The sequence below is a fragment of the Pelodiscus sinensis genome, chromosome 14 (genome assembly GCF_049634645.1).
Source record: "Pelodiscus sinensis isolate JC-2024 chromosome 14, ASM4963464v1, whole genome shotgun sequence".
NCBI classification, from domain to species: domain Eukaryota; kingdom Metazoa; phylum Chordata; order Testudines; family Trionychidae; genus Pelodiscus; species Pelodiscus sinensis.
The window spans coordinates 45,544,267-45,569,801 of NC_134724.1; the positions used below are offsets into that span (position 1 = coordinate 45,544,267).

A 25,535-nucleotide genomic window follows, 5' to 3' on the forward strand; every position below is an offset into this window, starting at 1 on the left:
CTAATTTACATGCAACATCACTGTTAATATTAAGCCCATTCAAATGCTCTTGTCCCACTGTAGAACGATAATTGTACTTTACTTGTTTTAACATGTTGAATGTGCATTCGCCCGAAGACACTGATGCAGGGAAGCTGACAAAAATACATAATGCAATTGTGATATTAGGAAATATGGTCGACAGCCCAAGATTAAATATTTCTTGAAGCAAGAACATATGACTAGCACAGGCAAGCATAGGACAAATTGCAGTCCGATTTACAGTTGGTGGAATGTATACATTTCAGGAAGACAATCTCATCACAGAGATCTCTTGAAATTTCGTTGTTGTACCTTTGTTAAAACTGTTCAGCTGCTGGATATAGATCTTCACCTCTTAGTTCTCTGAACTCCGAAAGGAATCCAAAAAGAATAAAAACTTGTTGCAGTGACTCAAATCGAAGGGTAAGACAAGATTTGATGGAGTCAATTATAATAACAAAAAAAATTGATAAACTTAAAAAACCAACAAATAGTCTAGTAGCACTTTCAAGACAAACAAAACATGTAGACGGTATCATGAGCTTTCATGGGCACAGCCCACTTCTTCACATGACTGATCTGTTGTTACACTTGTCCTGTGCTAGTCATACGTTCTTGCTCTTGCTGCATGGCATCTTTGAAGTCCTCATTTTCTGCCTTCATAGTCTCTAACTCGAGCATAGATTCTGCATTTATCGCTATTGTTGGCATTTCTGCGTCTTAGTGACCTCCTCATTTTGAGCCAGTGGTATTGGAAAGTCATTTGTGGATACAAAATGTTCATCATCAGAACTGGAAGTTTCACTGTCAGTATGGTCACTTTGTAATGGCTGAGGTGTCTTTTCTATAAGAAATGATGTTATTGGCTTTAAACTCTTAACTGCTGCTTCACTCTTGCCTTTTCTCTTACTTGTACCACTTTCAAATCTTCGCTTCATTTTTATAAAGAGGTATTTTAAAAACATAATAACACACAATTAATTTGCTAAAGGTTGTTGGTTATACAAAAATTTTAATTGTTTATACCTTGTAATGAATAATGCATAACACCTGTTTGGGGGGTGTTATTTACTAAAGCCTTTTTAGCCTTATTTCAAAGTCTTGAAATTTTGTCTGCTAACATGTTCCCATTATTAAATTCCTCTAATAACTGATGCACTATTATGAATACGAACACGGGGTGATTGCCAGATTAGATATAAAGTTTATTAAACAACTAGAATTAAAGGTTTATTATCACAAAAAGCTTTTAAAGGTGAATCTAAAACTGGACAAAGAGGCAGCGAAGGCACATAAGAAAAAACAGGAATATGAAAATCTCCTATGCAGAGATAATATCCGAAGGGCAGACGTGTTAGTCTGAATCTGCAAAAGCAGTGAGGAGTCCTGTAGCACCTTATAGACTAACCGAAGTGTTGGAGCATAAGCTTTCGTGGGCAAAGACCCACTTCGTCACATGCATCTGACGAAGTGGGTCTTTGCCCACGAAAGCTTATGCTCCAACACTTTGGTTAGTCTATAAGGTGCCACAGGACTCCTCGCCGCTTATGCAGAGATAAACATCTAATTTAAAGGTTAAACTCACCCTCAGATCAAGCAAAATCACTTTACAGTAACAGAATTAATTATGACTTTCAAAACATCTAAACTATGCAAAGACTGTAATCTGTGTTTCATAACGTAGAATCACTAGTCACAGATAGGGTTACCAGGTGTCCGGCATTGACCCAGACAGTCCGGTATTTTCGCCTCCTGTCCAGTAAAAAAAATTCAGAAAATACCGGACACCTAAAATGTCCGGTATTTTCTGATTTTTTTCCCAGACACCTGGCAACTGGGAAAATACCAGACACCTGGCAACCCTACGACACACTTGGCAACTGGGGCCAGCCCCCGGCTCCGCCCCCCCCGGACTCCTGACACCCCCAGCTCCTCGCCCCCAGACGCCCTGCTTACCTGGTTCCACAGGGAAGCTGTGTTTTGGCTTGATCAAGAAAACAAAATGGCCGCTGGCAAAAAGCCTAAAGACCTAGGGGAAGCAATGCCTTCCCTGGGTCTTAGTGCTCAACCTTTCCCCTGTTCCTATCCCTATTTTGAATCTGCACACACTCTGAAGGGGGCCATGCTATTTTATTATTCAAAAAAAAATTTCTTTTGCTTAACAACTTTGGTCTCCCGCTTCTCCCCCCCCCCCCCCAACAGAATTGTTTCCCCAGTGTTTGTTTTTTTTTGGAGGGGGGAGTGTTCTGTATTTTTGGTTAAACCATCTGGCAACCCTAGTCACAGAAGATACCTCCAGTCTCCAATTACTCAGATGAAAACTCGGATGTGACCAAAAAATTGGTGAAGGCCCAAGGTCCCACAATGATTTAAATCAATTTTTTGCTGGTATACATAGCTTCTTTTGTTGTCTCTGTTATAACTGCAAGAGGTGTATAATAAATGGAAATGACTTCATTGAAAAATGTCAAAATTTGAGGCCTCCTTTGTCTCCTGAGGCCCAGGCCTAATGGCCCTTCTGACCCTCCCCCATCTGATAAGGCCTGATCACAGTATTCTTCCTACAATATTTATATTTTTAAGAGCACTTTTACGTATTTTTTGTTCTGTGTTGGTACAGTGCCAGTACTTGGCACAGTGGGGTTATGATTCATGACTGGGTCTCCTAGATTGCAGTTCAAATAATCTACAGCGTATTTATTCAAACTTGCTTATTCAAACAAGCCATGATCCACTGTATACAATCATATCTCTTCTATTGCAGCAGGCTGTTTACAGAAGGTAATCTAGTAAAGTGAGCAGACAGTGAGTGTAGAGGAAAGTTTCTCCCTACATCCATGTAACTAATACCTTATTGCATCTCCCTTACAGATGCTACAAACTGTAGCCAAATAATCTGTGTGGTAATGAAGGTTATTAGAATGGAACGGAATGTGGATAAAAGGTCTGATTTTTTTTTTCAAAAGAATCTAAGTAGGTTAGCAGCACAAATCCCATTAACTTTAACTTCAGGTCAAGAGAGACTAAGGCAGTGTTAGTATAGATCATTCCTCATAAAGGTGATGTCCAGTGACAGAGTACTAGAAACATTACTTGAAATGTAAAAACTATGGGTTCATTTTGAAATTGTATTATTGCCAGTGATTAGCTAGTGGTTTGTCTTTACACCAAAGAAACATGACTGCATCTGTGTGGAAGAGGAGCTAGGAGTAAATTATAAAATGTCCTTACAAGGCAGGTTTGAGATAAATTGCCAAAGCTGTGTGTAGTGATCTCTGTCTCATACTCTCATAGGCACAGAAAATAGAACACGAGACTTGTTTCATATCCCATTGTGGTATTTGACACCCCTTTGACAAGAGTTTAGGACAATATGCAATTGTTTGTTAGGGCCAAAAATATCCCTTCCATCTGTGGAACATTTGCACATGTAAGAAGAGCCAAAACCAGAGATGAGTCCTGTGCAGATCTGGAAATGTTGCTTTTGGTCAGCAAAGCCGGCCATTTCGCCGTAAGATAAAGATTTCTGATCTAGTCTCAGTATTTTGAAACATGAAGTTATGGTGGATAGTTTATTCCACACAGGATGTGAAAGGGTTATTATGGGCCAGAGGCCAGTTAACCAGCTTGGGTAGACCTGGAGGATGGGCCAAGGCAATCAGAAGTGAAGCTTAGCTGGGCAAAAGCAGGGTTTTGTCTCCCAAAAGAGCAAAGAGAATCTAGCTGTGGGGGAGAAGAGCCCCAGGAAAGGAGGTGGGAAGAGCCTCGTCTTTGAGAAGCAGTCCAAACATGGCTTGGGGAGGGGAAGAGAAGACAGGATAGACTTCTACATGAGCAAGCTGAAAACCTGACTGAAACAGCCTGACTGTACCAGGATTGGGAGGGATTGACGGAATAAGAGAGAAAGAACAGAAGCTGCAGAGGCATGCCTGCACTAAGATAACTACCTGCTGAGACCAGCGATGCTGAAGGTTTGTTTTGTGTATGTATTGTTTTTGTTGGATGTTGACAAAGGATTATGAGGCCCCAAAGGGCTTGATTCTGTAAAGTGGTCTGGTCAGAAGGCTGGAATCATTTTATGGTTAGGGTAGCAGATGAAGGTGAGGGAAACCTTCCAGCCAGGAGGAGTTAAGTAGAGAGAGCAACTTTGTCACAGAATCAGAATCAGTGTGGAATCTTTAGGGTCAAATCTACATCTGTTTAAACAAATAGTACAGTTGGTTCAAATTAGATATTCTGCAGATTTAATTTTGAAAACTAAATTTCACATTCTCCTGATGATCTATATGGAAAATTTCTGTTTCTTCTTTTGCGTGCAGAACTCCCACTGAAAGCAAATGAATAATTTCCTTCTAGTTAGGGGCTGCTTTATAAGAGGAGTGTCCTATTGACTGTACTTAAAGTTCAGAATCTAAAGAAATAATTGTGAAGTTGCAGCTAGTAAATGTATTTAAAATGTGTTTGATGTAGCATTGATTTAGCTTTGATTTTCCTTAGTCTATGGAGCTCCAATAGACTGTTTCAAAGAAGATCTGATTATGTTTTGTATTTCATCCAGAAGAAATTGCCTAATAAATCAATAGCATGAAAGTGAAAATACTGTTGAAAATCATTTAGGGATTGTTTTATATGCCCTTTCTGAAGACCGAAAGCCACTTCAAAGCCCAGCCTAGCACTTCTGGCAAGCAGTATAGATCTAGTGAATGCTGCATCTTAAATTTACAAGGGAAATAATAAAATAAATAGATTGCTCTGGCAAAAGAAAGACGCTCTTATTGCAAATGGATTTCAGTGCTCTGAAATATTGACTAGGCCTTTGTTTGTAGCTCATGATTTTTGTTTGTTTGTATTATGGTAGTGGCAGCAGATCAGGATACCACAGAATTAGCCAGTATAGAGAGAAATAACTAGACTGGTAAAGCATTGTCATTCCCATTTTACAGATATGGAACTGAGGCCAGAGATTTAAAAACTTAACCCTACATCAACTGAAGTTAGTAGAAAAACTCCTGTTGTTGTAGCAGTGGGTCAGGCCCTAAATGACTTGCCAAAATCACTTGGTGAACCGATCCTGTGACAGAGATGGGAACTAAACCCACATCTCCTGAGCTTCAGTTCAGTATTGTCACCATGATAGCACCTTTCTTTTTTCTTCTGCTCAGCTTTTAAATTATCCCCCGGTTGTTTGCAATTAGAACAAGTCCCTTGCAAGCTCCTTGAGTATGTAGGTACAGCCAATCTGAAAGAAGAGCAGGCAGGAAGAGAACAGATTAGTTTGCCTGTGGAGATGGTACATCTCATGGTCCATTGTGGCACTTGGCTTTTTACTGCAGAATTGTCTGCCTCATTCTTGGCTGCTACTCAGTAAAGAGCAAGGGAATATCATTTTTGCATTGGAATATTCTGTACTGTGGAATTAACTAACTAGAATGGGTGGGTGAGAAATCTGAAGGTGGCATCCTTGTGCCATTAAAGTCAATGTGTAATGATGTCATATTGATGACAGTGGATTCAGGATTTCATCTTGAGAGTTTGTGCTGACATCAGTATACTTATAAAAATTCCTGTCAGGGTGGTCAAATATTGGAATAAATTGCCAAGGGAGGTGGTGGAATCTCCCTCTCTGGAGATATTTAAGAACAGGTTAGATAGACATCTGTCAGGGATGGTGTAGGTGGAGCTTGGTCCTGCCTTGAGGGCGGGGGGCTGGACTCGATGACCTCTCAAGGTCCCTTCCAGTCCTATGATTCTATGATTCTATGGGGCTTCAGTATGGCTCTTGGTTCTGTTCTTTTCTCATTACAGCATTTTTACTGATCCAAGAGATAATGTCCATTATGCTAAGTGGGGAAATTATGGGAATGCAATCACAGTGAACTGTTTGGATAATTCCCATCTCTCTCTTTCACTGCTGTTACCTACAGTGCTGCTTTAAAGCAGCATTCATGCCTGTAGCATTAACAAAAGTTCAGATGTTGGTGTTTCTGAAACAGATCATGTCAGAAGGTTTAACAGAACATCATCATAGTCTCTCCTTTTTCTTATGCAATAGTGTGATTCCATTTCATTATTTGAAACTATGCACCCATATAATTTCTGTGAGTTCTGAGTGTTTACCACAGCCATCATGTAGCATTATTACAAATACAACTTATTAATTCCAAAGTGACTTGTACATTTTTGCAAGATTGGTAAGGGTTCATGAATTTTGTGTGTGGTATAATCACATGTTGTATGAAGTAAATTATTTGGATTTTATGCATTAAGAATATTTGTGGTGAAAAATGCTTGAAGCAAACAAGTTGTAGACACCTAATATATACAGCCTTTATTACTCAAACTCCAAATTATTTTAAAAATCCAAAACCAGAAAATTTGGTCTCCTTTCAGTTTAGGATCCTTTACTTAAGATTTTCACTTCCAGGTTCCCTAGCTCTAGTCTAGTGCTGCGATGTTTAGAGTTCAAACATAGCTGGGGAGATGATTCTTTGTTATGTGGGTAGGAAGATGGTTTAAACTATTTACACTGGATTTAAAAAATAAATAAATTATTCCTATTGGTGTCACAGGGTGTAAACATTTATTTTTACAAAACTTAAACTGAGTGGAAAATCTGACCTGATTGTGTTCCTCTAACAATGAGAAATAGAGGTACATGTTCAAATTCAGGTAGAAAGCAAGCCCTGCATGAAACTCTTTTTGTCAGCCAGAGATATTGTCCATCTTACATAGTAAGGAATGTAAAGTGGTGACAAGTTATGCACAGAATTAGTGTGAAATATTATGTGGTGTTTTGCTCTGGTAATATGCTGCGTATATGTAATGATTTCATCAGATGCAGTGATAACACACTGCAGTGTTAGCGGAATAAATGATGTTGTGTTACCAATATAATCTAAACTATTATAAAAGGAGAGATTGCCGTTGCGCCATCTGTCACAGAAAACATTTGAGAATACACTGGAAAAGTTGAGGGCGCAGGGTAGTTCAGAGCTGGGGCTGGGGTCAGGGCCGGGATGGTGACGGGATGACGGGGGGCACGGGGGAGGGAGGGTCAGCTACTGAAGTGGGTCCAGGTGATGGTGGGCATGGGGGTGCCGCTGATCTTGCAGTGGAAATGCGCCGTCCAACCCTTTACCACGACCAGGTCCTCCAGCTTAGGAATGAAGAGCGGCTGGAGGGAGGAGGGGCACACACTCAGCCAGGCGCTGCAGATCAGCTCCTCTGCAAGGCAAGAAAGGGTCAGCTGTGACCACAGCTGCACCAGCACAAGAGGGTGGGGGAAGCCAGGACTGGAGGTGGCTAGTAAAAATAATTTCTTGGTGTGGACTTTTAATCTTGGGAGAACCTTCATAAGTCAAAAATATACTTTTTGTAAAAACTAATTATGCATGGCCTGTTTTGTTTCATATAATGTTGATAAATGGCTGACTCTTCTATAGTTTTATGGCTTCTGGAGAAGAATCTATTAGTCAAATTTAATATATATAATGATTTAAGGGATTGAAGAGAAACCATGTCCTTTAAAAATTGGGTATGCAAATTGATTTTTATTGTCACTCTTGAGTCTGCGTAAATGTCATTGTAAATGGTGTTAATGACAACCAGATTTTTTTTTTTGAGGGGGAGAAAAATAAATACTGGAATTAGGTGTTGACTAACACTAAATTATTGAAACCATAAATGAAAAAGAGTCTTGTTTCAATGATTGGATCAAGATAAAATTGAACAATAGTGTTCTTTTCCAACACATTAATGTTTGACCAAAAGTTGTGTTTGAAGGGATATGTCAGGACACAGAGAGGTGGGGAAACAAGATATGCAGTACCTGTTTCTCTGGAGTAATTTGATTCGTTCTAATCAGTTGCAACCATTTGCTAGAAAAATGCTTTCTTATGCTATCAAGCCAAAAAGAGATGTAATAGTTTCTCTGATCTTTAAAACCTTACATCATTGAGTAAAACAGCAACCAGCTTCATAAACAGGTTTCTCCGTGTCTAACTTAGTTGTGAGGCAGAGCGTTTTACAAGACATTCCAAAGCAATCACTGTCAGTTACTATTCATTTGAGTGGAAGTTATGGACAGTGAACACTTTTTGGAAAACCAAACTACTTATTTAAGTGCCCAATCAAGGATTTGAGTATCCACACTTGAGCATCAAAACTGAGGTATTTTGTGACTGAAGTATTGTGTGATTTTTTAAATTTTTTATTTTACTGTTTAGGTAGCTTAGACTCAGCACAGCTGAATTCAGATTAGAAACAGAGTAAGAAAGAAGATGATGGCAACTTGACCAGCACATGTAGCTGGACTAGCATTTTATAAATCCTTGATTTATAAAACCTTTGGTGAATACGAAGAAGGGAACATTTTACCCCCTGTGAAAGAAAAGATTGTAATATTGTCAGAAGAAAATGATTGCTAGTGGTAATATATAAAGCCAGAACTAGCTTCTGGAAATTTTATAAGCAGCATAAAGATATAATAAATATCTAAGCAATAGTTGGAAGTCATTTAACAAATGATAGACAGCTCCCGCTAACAGCATTTTTTGAATCAAAATTCAATTATCTACCCAAACGAATACAAATCCATCAAAGATTCACCCATATGATCAATACTTGAATCTAATTTGCTTTCAATATCGTGCTCAATACCTGTAAATTTAAATACAGATACCACTAATTTAAATTAATGAATTTGCCCAGGGAGGTTGTGGAATCTCCAGGAGGGGAGATTTTTAAGAGGAGGTTAGGTAATGTAGTTAATACTTAGTATTGCCATGAGTGCAGGGGACTGGATTAGAAGATCTCTCAAAGTCTCTTGAATCCCTACAATTCTATTCAATTGTCAAGGGCATCTCGCTGTATGATTAGTGCCAGTGAAATTATATAGTAACAGTGCTGGATGATAACAAAGGGCTAACTTTTGGGATACATTATGCCTCTGAGTTAGATATCTAAGTATAAAAACAGACCTCAAAGAGTTGAAGCTGGATTCCCCCCTTCTCCTCTTCAGCCCAAAGAAAACAATATAAGTCTGACATCAATTCTGAAAAGAAATATAGACTATTATGTTTTTTCTCATTGTCCCTTGATGCAAAGGTAGCTTCACGTATGCAAAATATATTATAGCAAATCTTTACCAGTTCCCTTCATTGTAACAAATATGGTATCTTATTTCAGCAAAACAGGCCCCCAGTTATGTCACAGAACATCTGCTTAATAATTGCAAGTTCCTTCAGCAATGCTGCCAAAATCTTCAACATGCAGCCCACCACTTTGATCGAATAAAGCAATACAATTTTAGATAATGAGCCAAATTCAGATCTGGCAGAACTGGGAGTAGATCTATCAACCTTTGAGATGAGTTGCAACTGCTTATTTATAGTCTTGTTGCTAAGGCACAGGGCTGGTGGTTCGTATTTCTTTTGTAAGCCAGGTTCCTGGCTCCACCAGACTTCCTGTGTGACATTGGGGAAAGTAATGTGATCTCTCTGTGCCTCGGTTCTCCATCGATAGAATATAGATACAAATACTTTCTTTCTTCACTTGGGTCATGTTATTCATTAATGCATGAGACTCTGAAATACTCTGGGTACCAGAGTTAAGCCTATAAGCAAACAGCAAACAAAACAAGCCTTAGGTTGAAATTTGGCACAAGATGCTTAATGATAGTTATTAACTGATTAGTTGCATGAAACCAGCTTCAGGTGAGTGATCACCTATCTAAATGGTCACACGTGTGTAACCCCCAAGGAGATTGCTTGGATTCCCGGGGCCTTGTCTGCTGGCAGCTCAGGGAGAGGCTCTGAGTTTGCCTTGGCTCCCCCTCCCTACCAGGGCCAGAGTCTGCCAGCAACCCATGGGGAGTGAGATGCCCCTCCCAGGGGGAAGGAGAGACCATTGTTGGGGGAGTCTGGAGCCAGCAGGGCAAGGGGAGGCTGGCTGTGTGGGAGCTAGTAAGCCCAGGCCTGCATGCAGGGTTCCCCTGAGAACTGGCCTCTAGGGACCTGAAGGCAGGATCCCTCCGCTGGGTTTGTGTCTCCCCTGTTGATTCCAGTTGTGGAGTTTGCTGGGAGGTTTCCCCCGCCAGGCTGAGTTGGCTCCGGCTCCCCAGGTGAGACCAGTCACCGCATGGTCAGCTCTGCTCTAGCAGCCAGTTCAGGGCTGCTGCCTGCTGGGTGGGTCTGCATGCTGGGGGGGAGGCTGTAGTTTGAATTGTGGTGCAGTTGTGGGGTCTGCATCTTGAGCCCTGCACCCCTCCGCGGGGAGGGGAAATCCTGGGACCGAAGCAGCCTGGTTCCTGCCTGAAGAGGACCCCTGGGAGAAGAGAGCAGCCCTTTGCAGAGACGAGTCATCTCTCAGCCTGAGGTCATTCATGGAGTGTGTGAGTGCACCAGTTTTTAGTTAGTAAGTCAGGGAATTTGTTTGGGGATTTTATTACCTGCAGCATATTAAACTGTGGAGGGATTTACTGCCTTCTCCCATGTGTGAGTCCTTTGGGCTGTACTGGACCTAGTCAGCCCCACTGCTAAACCACTGCAGAGAAGGATTGTGTGGTCAGCAGTCATCAAGGGCCCCAACAAAGTACGCGTACCAACGGGACACTAACCTCACAGTTGCTGGGCACCGGTGACCCTGAAAATAGTGTTTTACCCTGTTCTGTTATAATTGTCTCCTGTTTAATATAATTGTGTTTATTATAGTGTATGTGTTTGTGTTATTTTCTGGGAGTCTCCAACTATCTGGCAAATATGTGGGGATTATCCTGGGCTAGAATTTTCCTCCCAAGCTGCCCTGGTGACCCTGCTAGGAAGGAGTGAGGGGGGTGGAGGCACTGCCAAGTACATCAATCAGAAAGAATAAAATTGAGTGGGTGGCGGGATCCAGAAGAACCCAGACCTATCCATCCGAACCTGAAAGGAGATTGGCTTTAAAAGAAGGTAACCAGGTGGAGAGGGGGCGCTACATGTGTAATTAGAGTTGGTTGGAAACTGGAATTTCTGACTTATGGGAAATGTCAACATTTAAAAATTTGTATATGGTATATAACATTACAGTATATACACAGCATATAACATTATAAGTACTGAAATGATCAGCAGAGTATATATAGTACTTCCAATCTTTTGTGAAATCACAACTCAGTCAATGGAAGTTATGGTTAATAAATCTCACCTTCATTTACTGTCTCCCTCAGCTAATGAAGGTTAGAACAAATATGATCTGAAGATGAATAAATGCATTCTCTTCTATTTGCTTCATTTCAAATTGCATTAAAACTGCTTTCATCCTGTATGTGCATGTTATGTTACAGAAATTGAACCCAGTGTAAGTACAGAGTTGAAATGCATCAAAATATTTAATTACAGTGAGGACAAATGTTGTATATATCCTCTTACTCATTAGAACGTCTTTTAAAAATACAATTCATGTACGCAAGCAATAGAGCTAGATTGATATAAGTGGGAGAAACTAGTTCACAGGACTGCATTCCCCAACCCTCACCCCAGGCAAAATACAAAGTTGCAAGCAGTATTTCAAAGCCAACTCCCATTGATTGTATATAGCTGTGTCACTTACCTGGATAAATCTTATCACCTGCACTAAATGTGTGACATTGGAAAAGTTTTCTGTACACAATCTGTTGTCCTTTCATCTGTTGACTTACTGCTAATGGGTGTTATGTATATGCACTCCTGGTGGAGGTAGGGGAATGTATATGGAAAGCATATGCAGTGGACCCATTTAAGAATAATTCTGGAAGTAAGAGTAATTTACTGTTCTGATTGCTAATCTTCCACCCTCACTTCACAACCAAATGCTCTATTAAGTTATTTGATACCTCTCTTAATTGCATTCATTCTGAGGTGCATTCAGTACATATTGACATTTAGAGGCTGGATGCTTGGTTTTAAACAAGCTGGGATATGTGCAACAGTAACACACAAAAGCTTTTACCTAGCGCAATGCATCCTACGTAGCTCATTGAGTGCAGGCTTTCCCTGAGGATCTGTATGTTAGTTACACTGCTGCAAGATTTAAAAAAGAAAACTTTTTTTTTTTTTGGTCTGCTGATTTTTTTATTATTATTCTTTTGACACTGTGCCAATAAGTCTGAGAAACGTCAAGTGTTAATTTTGAAATGTTGTCATGGAAATGTTGAACTGCCTCGGGGTGTGATTCTTTGGGTTAATTTATATATGTTTACATATGCCAAATTTTCAAACATGTATGCATATTAATTGGAAGGAAATGGTCACTAGCTACTTGAAAATCAAAACCCATCACTTACTTTCATTTTCATCACAAATATCTGGAGATATTTAAGAACAGGTTAGATAGACATCTGTCAGGGATGGTGTAGATGGAGCTTGGTCCTGCCTTGAGGGCGGGGGGCTGGACTCGATGACCTCTTGAGGTCCCTTCCAGTCCTATTATTCTGTGATTCTATGGCAATCTAACAGGATACTGCAGTGTCTTGCTCCTAGGAGGCCAGGCTTTATTAATAGGGAAGTCGTGTGGTGGTTTGATAGAAGTCCTTGATTAAAACTTTTTTTAAGTTTTTCAAGAGTGTCTAATTTCAGTCACTCCAAGAATAATATGGCTCTGTGTGTATCTGCCAGAGTTGGACAAACCCACTATGCAGGAAGACCAATTTAGAAAGGTTTTTGTCCATCCAAGGTCGCCAGGTATTGGACCGGACAGCCTGGTATTTGCGACATGTGTCCAGTTAAAAAATAAAACATGTCCGGTATTTTGTGTTTTTTTTTTTTCTTGGATGGAAGGCCGCTTGGGACAGAAGGCCGCTGTGTGTGTGTGTGTGTGTGTGTGTGTGTGTGTGCGCGCGCACGCACGCGTTTTTTGTTTGTTTGTTTTTGCTCAACCAATTTTTTCCCCCCCTGCAGTGTTTGGTATTTTTTGTGAAACTGTCTGACAACCCTACATGGAGCACTTTGGAGCAAACCTCCTCATCTGGGTCAACAGACTTGGGCTAGCGGGACTCATGCTAGAACTCCAAAAATAGGTCTGTCACCTGTTTTGAACTTGTTGCCTGCCATTCAGTCAAAACTTGCAACTTCAGTGCACTAGTGTGAGCCCTGCTATCCAAACTCTGTTGGTCTGAATTGGAAGGTTCACTGTAAAATGCTGTGTGGACATAACAGGAGTGGTCCCTTTTGAATCAGTGTTCATTTAGGCTTGTAACACTTCAAGGTTCTCTGGACAGCAATAAAGCTGTGTGAATAACTTGATTTGTTTAGGGGGGAGGTGTGGGAAGGGAAGGTTGCTGGCTAATCTAATTAGTTTTTTAGTCGAACCAGAACAGAAGAAAAACGTCTTGACTATTACAGAGAACTGTGTGACACATAGCTCCATATTTTTATGGAAATATGTTTTTAAATATGAATATGCATAAGTAAATTTATGCAAAGCAGGTCATGGAGCCTATCATTGAAGAGTCTGTGATCCCCTGAATGTGTATATTCTATTTGTGCGCATGTATCATTCTTGTATGTGAATTTAGAAATATGAAGTGTAAACTTGCTTATTAATCTAGAATTTCAAATAAGAGCCATTACTGGTATGTAGGGGTCCAGTGCTCAAGACAATGATCTATAAATGGATTTTGTTTATCCTGTAAGCCCAAACTGTGGTTGGTCCTACAATAACATGTGACTATGCCAACTGGTGCTAGAATCCATCTTGAATTTGGTAGTTTTCCATTGGATTGGGGAGGATGAAACACAGGAGTCCTGCCCCGGGGGAATTCTATTTAAGGGATGGGTAGCAATCAAGGATCATTTTCAGCTGGCTTTAGAAAACTGCTTCCTCACACTGAAAGGATACACAACAAACTGTTAATGCCAGGCCAGAGAAAAGATCAGCTCTGACCTGAAGGGTATTCCTGAGATAAGATCTAGAGTGAGAAATCATACCCCTGTAACAATTTCTCTTCATTTATTGGGCTTAATTGGGATGTTTTGTTTATTTTGGCTTAGGAACTTATTTTGATCTGCTTGTTTTTACTTGCATTTAAATCCTACAATTTATACTTAATAAAACCCAGCATAAATATGGGAGGGGGGAAGGAACCTGGTTGTACATATATCTCTTTTCATTGATTGAGTTCATAGTAAACTCTACAAGTTTAATCTGTGTAAAATTTTTACACAGGGTAAAATGGATTTATTTGGGGGCTTGGTTCCTTCTGAGAGCTATGTTCCTGAATACTGTCAAGTCCCTATAACTGAACCCTTTCAGACCTGAACTGTTTCAGCTTCCGTGTTACTCTGCAGAGGGCTGTTACCCCAGCTCTGGGTCTTTACTGGGGGAGACCAGAGATTTTACCAAGCAGGACAGGGTGCTAGGGCATCCCAGAGGACAGGTACGTGGGCTCAGTGTATGATCAGCACTATGGGTGACAGGCACAAGAGGATCTCTGTGATTCAAACGTTTCACAAACAGAAAAGGCTTAAAAATATTTGGGATAAAATGAAATGTTCTATTTAACTAAAACCAAAACATTTAACTTGAACACTTTAGCTCAATTTTTAAAAAAAAGTAAAATTCTAAACTAAATTATTTTGAATTGACAGAATCATTTTGAAAATTTTGAAATTAATGGTGTTGGGTTTTTTTTTAAATTTGGGGGGGCTTTTCAGACCAAAACAATGTGTAGTATTCAATACAAATTTATGAAATTTGGTCAGTCCAAATCTGCATTTTTCTGGCGCATACACACTAAAAAGTCTAGTACAAAATTTTTGCCCATCTCTACACATGAGGGATGTAAAGAAGTCTCTCTGAGGTGCTTGAGAGAGTTAACACAACTGTGGAGGATTTGGTTTGTTCTTTATGCTGCTGTCATAGTGACATGATTCATCAGGTTGTTGCCAGCAAGAGTAAGTCTCAGGTCTGACACTGGGTTCTCAAAGGACAAAGAAACGCTACACAGGTATCTGTCAAACACAAGCGGTTTATTTTCTGACAGCTAACAGCTGCGCTCCTTAACTAAAAGAACAACATGCTAGGAAAAGTGGGGTTCTTATCTCCCGTCTGCAAACCGGAAACCCCGTTTTTGTTGCAGATGAAATGGGAGACTGTCTCAGCTTCCGAGGCACCGGTACCCAAAGGCCATCGGTGAGGTTCAAATTGCTGTGCTCTGGTGCAGATTTAAATACAGTATTTCCACTTTGTTTTGCAGTTTGGAAATTTCCAGGAGTTTCTCATCATGTGCTCATGTATGGCTTAGCTGTTAACTATTGATCTGGTTCTGATCTGGTTCTACTTGTTCTTTGGCTTTGTTTACATGATCAGTACACTAGGGTAAACAGGATTGTTTGTGTTCTTGCCCTTTACCCTTATCTACCACTTGCTTTTGCTATATTGACACCATTGCTTATCTTGAATGGTGTATGTTCCTAGAAGCTTGCTGCTGGCTCATAAGATATAGGGGAAGGGGGGAATGCATGTTTCATCACCTCTAAACGTGCACACACAGTTCTTCCGCAATTAACCCCTACACAGGTCATAATAACAAACAGGCATGACAGAGCTTTCAAATTCCTGACTAAAGCCAGAATATATGTCATCTGAATTAGGATTCAGAGAGGTTTCTGCACTACTTTTTGCCATTCTGCTAGGCAGCTTAACCTCATTCATTCACTGCCAAAACCTGGAAGCCTGTCTACATAGTACACTTTATATAAGATACAGGGAAAGGGAAATCATATTTTCAGTTGTTGGCATGGAGTAGGGATCTGTAGCAGGAGAGGCAAATTCAAAGTTGGCAGTTGAGGCTATTGCCTTTTACTAGACTTTTAAAACTAAATAGCCAAATAATTTTTATTGCTATAATGCTGTTTCATTCAACAATAGGAAATAGAATCCAAACTTATAATACAATATTATAAATCAAAATTCAGTTCCAATTAAGCCAGTGGAAGACTCCTGTTGAGTTGATGGAAGTTGGATTGGGTTCACACCAACCAATCAACAACTGATACATTTTGAGATACAACATTATACTGGTGCTGGTGGATGCATGAAGAATACAGGAAAGTCAGTGAGTACAGTGATAGAATATGCCTTCCTATTAAATTTATCACTGTCCTCATCCCCTCACTGACACAGTACCCAATGGAAAGGAAGAAGAAAACTTACCTATTTTCCTTTCCTTCCTCTCTGCAGCTCCTGATTGCTAGGAGACATAACATAATCCAAGGTGCAAACATGGGACATACCTTCTGGACTGTAATGTATAAAGTGGCAATTCCCAAACAATACTGACCTTTCTGGATTCAGAATTTCCCTTGATCTTAGATAAATCAATTCATAGGCTTTTTAAAGGCCAGAAAGGATCATTATGATTATCTGACCTGACCACCTACATAGCCCAGACCATACAATTTCACCCAGTAATTTCTGCACCAAAACCATAACTTCTGGATAAGATAGAGCATATCTTTTACAGATATCCAGTCTTGATTTAAAGGCTTCACATGTCACTAGTTAAATTATTCTAATTGTTAATCACCTAGTTAATTTTCCTAGTGCTGATTCAAATTAAATCCTACCTTTTTCTTTCCTCATGAACCGTTACCTCCATAAGGTGGCTTTCAAGGTAATAAGTATTTGAGAGTACTAGAAACCTGGTATAATATGTTTTTACAGGTTGCTATTAAACTTAGACCAAGGCAGATAACATTAGCTCAGAAAAGGTTTGCAAGATTCTGTAGAGACCTCTTCCAACTTCAGTAAGGGAAGCCACAGTACTTCAGTGTGAGGGTGGTTTGAGATAGTATGCTCCAAAAGTAAGTATGGAGCTAAGTGGGAGACCATGAGCAGTGAATTCATTAACTTGGTGTTTTTTCCTATATTGGGAATAAGAGCTAGCTCCAGGAATAAACAGGCTTCACAGTGCTGGGGGGGGAGAGACAATATATAAGTAATTCTACAAGGGGTTTACTGGACTTCAGTTGCTTCCAACAGCTCTTTATATTCTGTGCCAAATCATTTAAAAAAGGAAGGGAAACCTGATTCCAGACTGATTAAATGTACATCAGAAGAAGACAATAAACCATTGGTTCATGTTCCATTCTATTGGATACAGCCCAGCTAAGATTACTTTTTAACTACCACCACCCTCCAAAGCACTTGTAAAATAATATAGTGAGAGTAATTTATTGTATTGTTTGGCATAGTTTCTCCTTTTTACTCTGAAGTGACTTACATTGGCATCTTGGAATCAGCTCCTCTTTTTCCCTCTACACTTTTTCTTGGTTCGTTCCCAAACTTTTCTTTGTATGGTTACTGGGCTATTGCCCATGGGATTCTAGACCAAGGAAAGGGTGCTTTTGAACAGTTGAATCACCTAAACGACATTTGCTGTTGCAATTGCATTTCTGAAAACTATTCTTTTAAAGAGAAGGATTTTCTCCCTGAGTTGAACTGTGGGTGGTCATAACTTTATATAAATATTCAGTTTAATTTTGTGTCTGCTGCTCAGAATAACTTTCACTATTTATTCTTCTTCAGTGTTTCAGTTGTTTTACTTATATTTAATAATGTTATTGTTACCTAAAATATCTGTAAAGATTCCTACTGTACTTTTAAGGCAGAAAACCATACTCCCCAGAAGGGGATTGATTCTTAAGGCAGAGGGATCATCAGATGAAAATTGTCAAAATGCAAAGGAGCAATGACAGTGTACTCCAGCTGAATTGGAGGATCTGCATTGTGTTCTTTAAATTCACAGGTGATGCATCAATTTTTGAAATATAGGCTGTGGAAAATATCTCTAGTTTTGAGAGTTGAATAGGCAAAAAGTAGCCTAATACAGAGCACTAGAGGTAGTGCTATGATAACAAAACAAGAAATCATCCTTCAGAATTATTTAAAAATCTTTCCTCTCACCTGACTTTTTATCTCGTGTAATTGGATTAGGCTGTTAGCTATTCACAAAGTCATTTCTATGGGCCAGATATACATCTGATGTAAACTAATGTAATTCCATTTGAATAATTGAACTTGCATCAACTGATACTCATTTAGTATATGGGTTAATGTGCATGGTACACACCGCCTATATATACATAGTTCTTGCTGTGAGATGGATACCTGCTTTCTCTGGTGATTAAAAACAGTATGGGGAGAAAAGTGGTGTTATGGGTTAGAGAAGGTACCCAGAATTTTCTGAATTTTATTAAACTTTTCCTCCTGTACAAACACTAGAAACTTGAGAAATCTGTACTGGCTACAGGCAAATTTGGGCCTGAAGTGCAATGGCTTTTCCAGGGAAATCAGTGAGCATGTCTGAGAGAAATGTTGCCTACTGGTCATCTTTTCACAAAATGTATTTTTCAGCAGCAAGTACTCAGACTAAGTACTAATTTTATGTCCCCAGAGTACTAGAAAATCTCCTGGCCTAGATATGCAGATGGCTATGGAATACCCCCTTACTTGTCTCTTAGCCATTCTTTACATATTTAGAAAAGTTTGACAGTGATTCTTAGGATTTCTAATGGGGAATAGGTGCTAGGACCCTTCTCAAGAATGAAACCCTTGAATTTTAAGTCAATCTAATCAAATGCTAGAACCCTGCATAAAATACATGGGAAAATTGTGTCATCATCCCAATCCAGACTGCCATGGGACTTAATCCCTCCCTTCTATTCCTCTTCAGTCTTGCTCAGATGGTTATGTCAGCTACATGTGGGAAGAGCTGGAGGTACTCACTGGATATCTCCTCCCCACCACGGGCACCTAAGTTGGCAGACAATGGGGAGTGACACCTAGGAACCCAGGGACCGTGTCTTTATGCCCAAATTGGGCACACAGGTTGATGGAAACTGTTCCACAAAAGAGCTGAAGCAATTTGCAAGGGGAGAGCAGGTGATACATTGGGAGTGAAACAAAGTTTAGTCTCTGGTCTTTTAAGAGGATGGGTATTGCTGGGAACCACCTTTTTAGTCAGGATGGACTGTAAATTACAGCCCTTAGTAATTTCTGATGACAGATTCTGGCTGGTGGATTGTGTTAATTCTGGCTGGAGGGTATGAGCAAGTGTCTCTCCAAATCAGAGAGAACTATGGCTTGGAGAGAGAAAGTCCTCTTCCAAAGCCTTAGAAACATCCGGCTTTGGGGAGAGAGCTCAGGCTTAGATTTGTTTTGTTGTTCAAGTGAACAACAAAGTGAAATTCCATAGTAGGGTAAGTCTGGAGTACAGGCAGTCCCCGGGTTACATGGATCCGACTTACATCGGATCCCTACTTACAAACGGGGTGAGGCAACCCCGCACTAGTTGCTTCCCCCCAGCAGACAAGGGAGACGCGAAGCTAGCGCCACCCCCCCCCCCAGCAGACCAGGGAGACGCGGAGCGGCTTTTCTCAGCAGACACCTCAGCTTGAGAATAAAGGACTGAGGGAAGTGAGTTGTGGGAGAATAAAACTGAGCTCTGGAGAAATGTTTGGCTAGAGTTTCCCCTACAATATGTACTAGTTCCGACTTATATACAAATTCAACTTAAGAACAAACCTACAGTTCCTATCTTGTACGTAACCCGGGGACTGCCTGTACATGTGATGTGTGTAATTTCGGAGTGAGATTTATGCTCTGCTTAAAATGTTTGCTTTGGAGGCAGACTCCTCTGTGTGGAGGAATGGCCTTTACTGGCATAGTGTGTGCAGTAGTATCTGCACTGCAAAACATTACTTTTTGGGGGAAAAAAGGGTCAAAAGAGAACTAAGGCCTATAAAAATATAGATATGTCCTAAAATCTCTAATCCATACATTTCCTCCAGGAGACCCATATGTAGAAACACAAAACTTAGAAAAAACAACCTGAATTCACTGGTAGATATTTGCATTAGGATCCAAGATTCCTAAATATGAATGTAGCACTTTCTTTTAGCTGATTGTTCAAAAGGTCTTGATGTTTCTTTTCTATCACCAGGGTTTGGTCCATATTGGGTTTCCTCTCCCTCTCTTACTTGGACAATCCCTTAGTCTCTCCCACCTCTACTGTGAACACAAAAGAGACCTCAGACACCTATGCCATGCATTCTCCCATATCTGCCATCATTTTGTCTTTTTAAATAGTGTGATGTTATGGGAAGATAATCCTTGCTCCAGTGTTCCATACAGCACTGAGGCAGATGGGCCCCAGTGCTATGGAACATACAATTCAACAGCAGGAGATGTTTCATTTATAAATTATATATAGAGAAAAACTATAGAAAGATTATCAATTCAGTCTAGAATACTTTTCCATATGCTGCACATTTAAGCCATGCAGTGTGTGTCAGTGAACATGTCTCTGTCCTTGTAAGCTGATGTCTTTCCATTGTTGTTGAGACATGAGAAAGGAGATCCAGAGATTGTTGGATTTATATTGTACTTTTATTGCACATACTATAGCATGCATTATATTAGAATGATATGAAGTTTTACCCTTTGAGAGATTTTTGAGCTCAGAATAATCTTTCAATATAGGATTGATTTTTAGCACTTGGCCTAAGCATATGTTTTACTATGGCAGAATTTACTCAGACAGTAGTAACATTAATTTTGTATTTTTGCCAGTGTTATCCCCCGCTGCTGGATATTACTTTAAATTCTAAGTGAAGAAATCGCTTAGTACAGCTTTGGAAATCTAAGTTAGTGGGTGGGCCACATGAGTGGCCCTCCATCTCAGTGGGCTGCAAGATTCTCATAACAAAGACAGAGGGGAAGCTGTGTTAGTCTGGATCTGCAAAAGCGACAAGGAGTCCTGTAGCACCTTATAGACTAACAGATGTATACAGGAGCTACAGGACTCCTTGTCGCTATAACCAAGACAGTCTCCCACAATAGGGTAGTTTTGCTAATTGCACTTGTGTACCTAGAATTTGTGGGGTGTATGGATTGAACCGTAGCATGGGAAACAGTAAACAAAATGTCTTGTGGACCACACATAAAACCACAATGGGCTGCAGATTCATACTGCTCTATACTGAACTGCAGATCTCAGAAGCCTTGCCTCAGTAAGGCTACATCTAGACTGCAATCCTCGTTTGAAAAAGAGCATCTATACTACAACCAGTACTTTCAAAAAAGCAAGCCACTTTTTCGAAAGAGAGCACCTGGGCAGGCTGGATGCTCACTTTCGAAAAAGCACAGTTTGCATTACATATCGCCTTTTTTTCAAAAGAGCACTTTAGAAAAAAGGCGTTATCTTCGTAAAACGAGGTTTTCCATGGTTGAAAAAACTGCCGTGTTCTTTCGATTTACTTTCGAAAGAATGTGACAGCAGTCTAGATGCAGGGGAAGTTTTTTCGAAAAAAGGCCACTTTTTTGAAAAAACCCTGTAGTCTAGACACACCCTAAGTTGCCCATCACTGGTATAAAGCTTTCACAAACAGCAGTTATTCTCCTGAGACAGGCATCAGAAGAGGTAACTAGGTAACTTATGTATTCATGTGCTCCTTTTAAATAGCTTATCAATAGCATTACCTTACTTAAGAAACAGCATGGGCAGAAGGGTTTTCCCACAGTGCATCACATTCGCAGGGCAAGTGTGTAATGTGGGGGGAAGCACCAGGCACTCTGGGATAGGGTTACTTTGATTCCTGTCCATCCATTGCAGTCTGGATGCCAGAGCCCTAAATTCTAACACAGTTCAGAAAAAACCTTAATCTAGGGTTAAAATGAAGTGCAGGCTGCCCTGACATGTAAATTCACTTGTGTCTCACTAACCCGAAGTGTACATTGCTGTGAAGACACACAAACTCTGTCAAAAACCAATGTGATCACAATAAATCAAGGTCAATGAATTAAGAAATAGCTTTCAAATCAGACTGTTTGTCCCCCTTTATGGTTCCTATGGTACCTGTTGCAAGAGTGGTCTCTGCCATGTTCATAGGATCAGCCTTTTAGATAAATGGATCTCTTCCGTGGGTCTATAAATTACTGTTTGCAGCACACGGACATAATTTTGTCCAGCTCTTGTAATCTGTTATCTCTATTGTAGCATTTATACTATATTTCTCATACCTCAATTATATACTTTTGTGTGCATGTTGTGTATGCAATGTATGAAAGATTGCCCTGATAAAGTAGCATTGAGGTAATTTAGGGGGGAGTACCCTAATTAAAAGCAGTGTTCTAAAACAAGTTTTAAAGTTTTCAAATGCAAGTAGTTTTTTCTTTTTAACAAATCATCAGACAAGCAAAAGGATTTCCCTACCATTCAGGAGCTATATCAGCAACTTTGCTGAGAGCTTTGCATGCCAAGGTAGTAAAATCAGGATGAGAAATCTGTGTTCTTGGAAAATTGTGTTTTTTGCAGGTAGGAACTTGCCTGTCAGGTCACACTCTATAGCAGGAAGGATAATAGAAATTCTCTGCTAGTTGAAAAGAGGCAGGCCTTATTGTAAAAGTTGATTTTGCTGTTTTTTGTCTTTCTTACAATATGTGATTGGGAGGGCAAGGAAATCTTTGAATTCAATTGTCCTCTCCTCCTGTTCCTCGTAAAAATCCTTTTTTACAAGTTATAACAAAGTTAATACGTTGGGGGAAAAAAGTCCAGACATGTCACTTCAGATCTCAGAGCATTGCTTGTTGCCAATGTTTTTCAGCTACAGAGATCTTGTAAGGACTAATAAATACAGTGCTACTCCCCAGTGGGACATCCTTACAAAAATCAGTCACAATATATTTCGTGGAAAAGTTCCCTGAACGCACTTACATGTGACATTTAAACTACAGCTACAATATTGTATTTCCGTAATAACCACATTGCTTTAAGTCACAATTCAGATAGTATGACTTGGATTTTTAATCAGCTTTTCATGTATAAAGCTATATTGCAATACATGTATCTCAGATAAAAGATCATGCAACTATTGTATGGTAGATCCTTTCCACTAAGTAATGCATTTATGTAGATACAGTTTTTGGATTGTGAGAGAGGGATAGCTCTGGCAGAATATCTTGGGACAAAAATAGCAATTTGCAATTAAAGCATTACCATTGTTCTGCTCTTCATGCACTAACTGAGAAAGCAAAGTTTTAGAACAGAATTTTGTCTTGCAGTCATGACAGAAAAATTCTCCTTTTAAAAAAAAAGCATGTAATGAGAATTCTGTTCCTTTTAAAATGACTGACTAGCTGTAGGAAGTGAACCTTCCTATCTTAATTTTCTAAGTTCAGATCTATACTAAGATTTGGAATGCGGTTACATTTTTTTGCAATCATTTAATGCAATCTGAGAATCAAAGGAAACATGGCTCTTCTAAGTTGACTGAATGATGTGCCTAGGGTTACTTTTAGTGAAACAGAAAAGTTTGATTTCTACTCTAATTGTGGTACATTACTAGGACAGCATTATATAAGACATTGGTGTTAGAAGATGTGTTCTTTATTCTGATATCTCCCAGATACACAGATTCAAGAGACGCATAAAACTGTTCTTAAGATTCTGTTTTGTGTTCACTGGAGAAGTTCCAGTGAGTTGGCTTTTGGTTGAACTGGAGTTTTAGATCTGGCAAAGTCACACAATTTGTGTCTCAGTAAGTGTCCATCTTATAGGTTAAAATCTGTATGTTGTGCATCACTATGTAAGCGGGGGAATGGTCCCGCTATTGTGGGGAACTATCCTGGCTTCTATACCACCCCGGTGAAATGGACCAGCGAAAGGATCTGAGTCCCCGCTCCCACTTACTTTACCCCTCGGCTTCCCTGATCCTGAGGGCTCCCCCTCCTCTCCTGAGTAGCAGAGTCCTCGAAACCCCAACAAGGCTGGGCCCAGGTTTCCTGGGGCTTAATCCCCAACCTTGCAGTCACTAGGGGCAGGAGTTAGGGTGTCCCCACTCCGAGGTGCTCTCTGCACACTGCAGGCTTTCTTGGCTCAGTGATCATTTCATAAGGTTCAAAGCAAATACAAATTATTAAACATCAACTGGTTAAAGAGAAAAGAATAAGAAAAAAATGAGAATGGTTAAATGAGAACACACAGCCCTGCTCTGTAGCACGGGGACATCAAAACAGCAGTCTGCAGAGTGTAAGGACAATTCACAGTCTCTTCCTTATAGGCCCCTTAGAGGCCCTGGATGTGCTGCAGGGGGGCTGCAGGCTGGACACGCTTGCTCTGGCAGTGACCACACAGCCTCAAGCTCTAAGTGGCCAGACCCCTCTCCCAGTCTGGCCTGCTGGGCCTCTTGGCTGGTGATACCTCCCTGCCCAGAGCCTCTCCCCACACTTTGCTGGTCCCAGCTGCTCACCACGCCCAGCTGTAGGCTGTGCTGCCTTAGTCTCCAGCTCCTTGCGTTGCTTCTTTGTCCCTTTTGGCTTCTCTGAGCACTGCCAGTCTGCTGCTCAACACAGGGTCTGTGCTCCTTGAGCTGTGTGTGTCTGGCTCTGTTGCTGCAGGACTTCTGCACACAGCTTGCACTGCTCTTAGCTGTCTCTCAGCTCTCTCCTTGCTCAGAGAGACCCAGAACAATCCCAGCTCACAGGGAGGACGGGGCCTGGCCTCTCACTCTCCTCACTGGCCTGTCCAACCTGTCAATCAGACTGAGCTGGAGTGTTGGCTGCTTTCCATTGTCTCTGGGGTCTGTCAGTCTCATGGACCCTTCCCCTGTTGATACTAAGAGCTGGCAAACCAAAAACTCCCACAGAGTTTTAGTAAGGGGCTAACAGTCCCCTTACACTGGGTAAATGTGCCATTAAAAGGAACAGTCATGGATAGCAACTGAAAATCAAGCAAATAATTTATTAAACAGATCATGCAAAATGACCTTTAGATTTAACCATAATTTTAAATCGGGAGCAGAAGTTATAGCTCAGAAATAAGGACAAAGTGTGAGCTGACAATCTAATATTACACAGCAAAATTTCTGTATTGTATCAATTTCTCCTTTATTGTGTATCTTGAGTGGGAAAGAGACATTAGAATGCAGTTAGATGAGGATGGTCCAGTCTATCCACTGTATTAAACCAGTGCCAAGGAATCCTGGTTTAACTCATGTTTAGGCCTGCTGTGTTTTTGTTTTTTGTTGTCTGTGTTGAAGTTTTTTTGTGAGTGAAAGAGAGTGATTTCCAGTAGAAAAGCCTTGTGTTGATTAAAAGCTATGGTTTTGGAAAAATAAAAGATGACTTGAGAAGAGAGTACTATGGAATTGCATCAAGAAATGGAGAAATCTATTTTTTTTTTAAATTTTACACAACTTCAGATTTTGAAGGCTGGTTTATCTGTTGCCTGACTTACTCCAGGAGGGGAATGGTTTTAGAGCCTAGTTCCCAACAGACCAATTTAGAGGAAAGTTAAAATATATATCAGTCAAGCCTAAATCCCTAGAAGAATGATTTCCCATGAACACATAGGTAGCTAGAGATGTATAATATAAAAATAATTATAAACCCGGGACAAACTGCCCATTGTAGCCAGGAAGATGCCATTAGTAGGGAAAGATATATAATTCAACACAAGGGTGTAATGAAATTACATTTAAAGTTTGGTGGTACTGATGATG

At 40.2% G+C, this 25,535-nt stretch overlaps 1 protein-coding gene and 1 long non-coding RNA gene across 3 annotated transcripts in view; one reads left to right on the forward strand and one right to left on the reverse strand.

Moving 5' to 3' along the window:
- The window catches only part of THSD4 (thrombospondin type 1 domain containing 4), a 680,148-nt gene that overhangs the window by 174,398 nt on the left and 480,215 nt on the right, over window positions 1–25,535 (forward strand). The gene's annotated exons all lie outside the window — the stretch shown is intronic.
- On the reverse strand, window positions 732–24,432 carry LOC142818367 (uncharacterized). Its single transcript, XR_012895871.1, has 3 exons — window positions 24,285–24,432; window positions 9,000–9,073; window positions 732–865 (listed from the first exon to the last, which is right to left on the reverse strand). It is a non-coding gene; the product is annotated as an uncharacterized LOC142818367 (long non-coding RNA).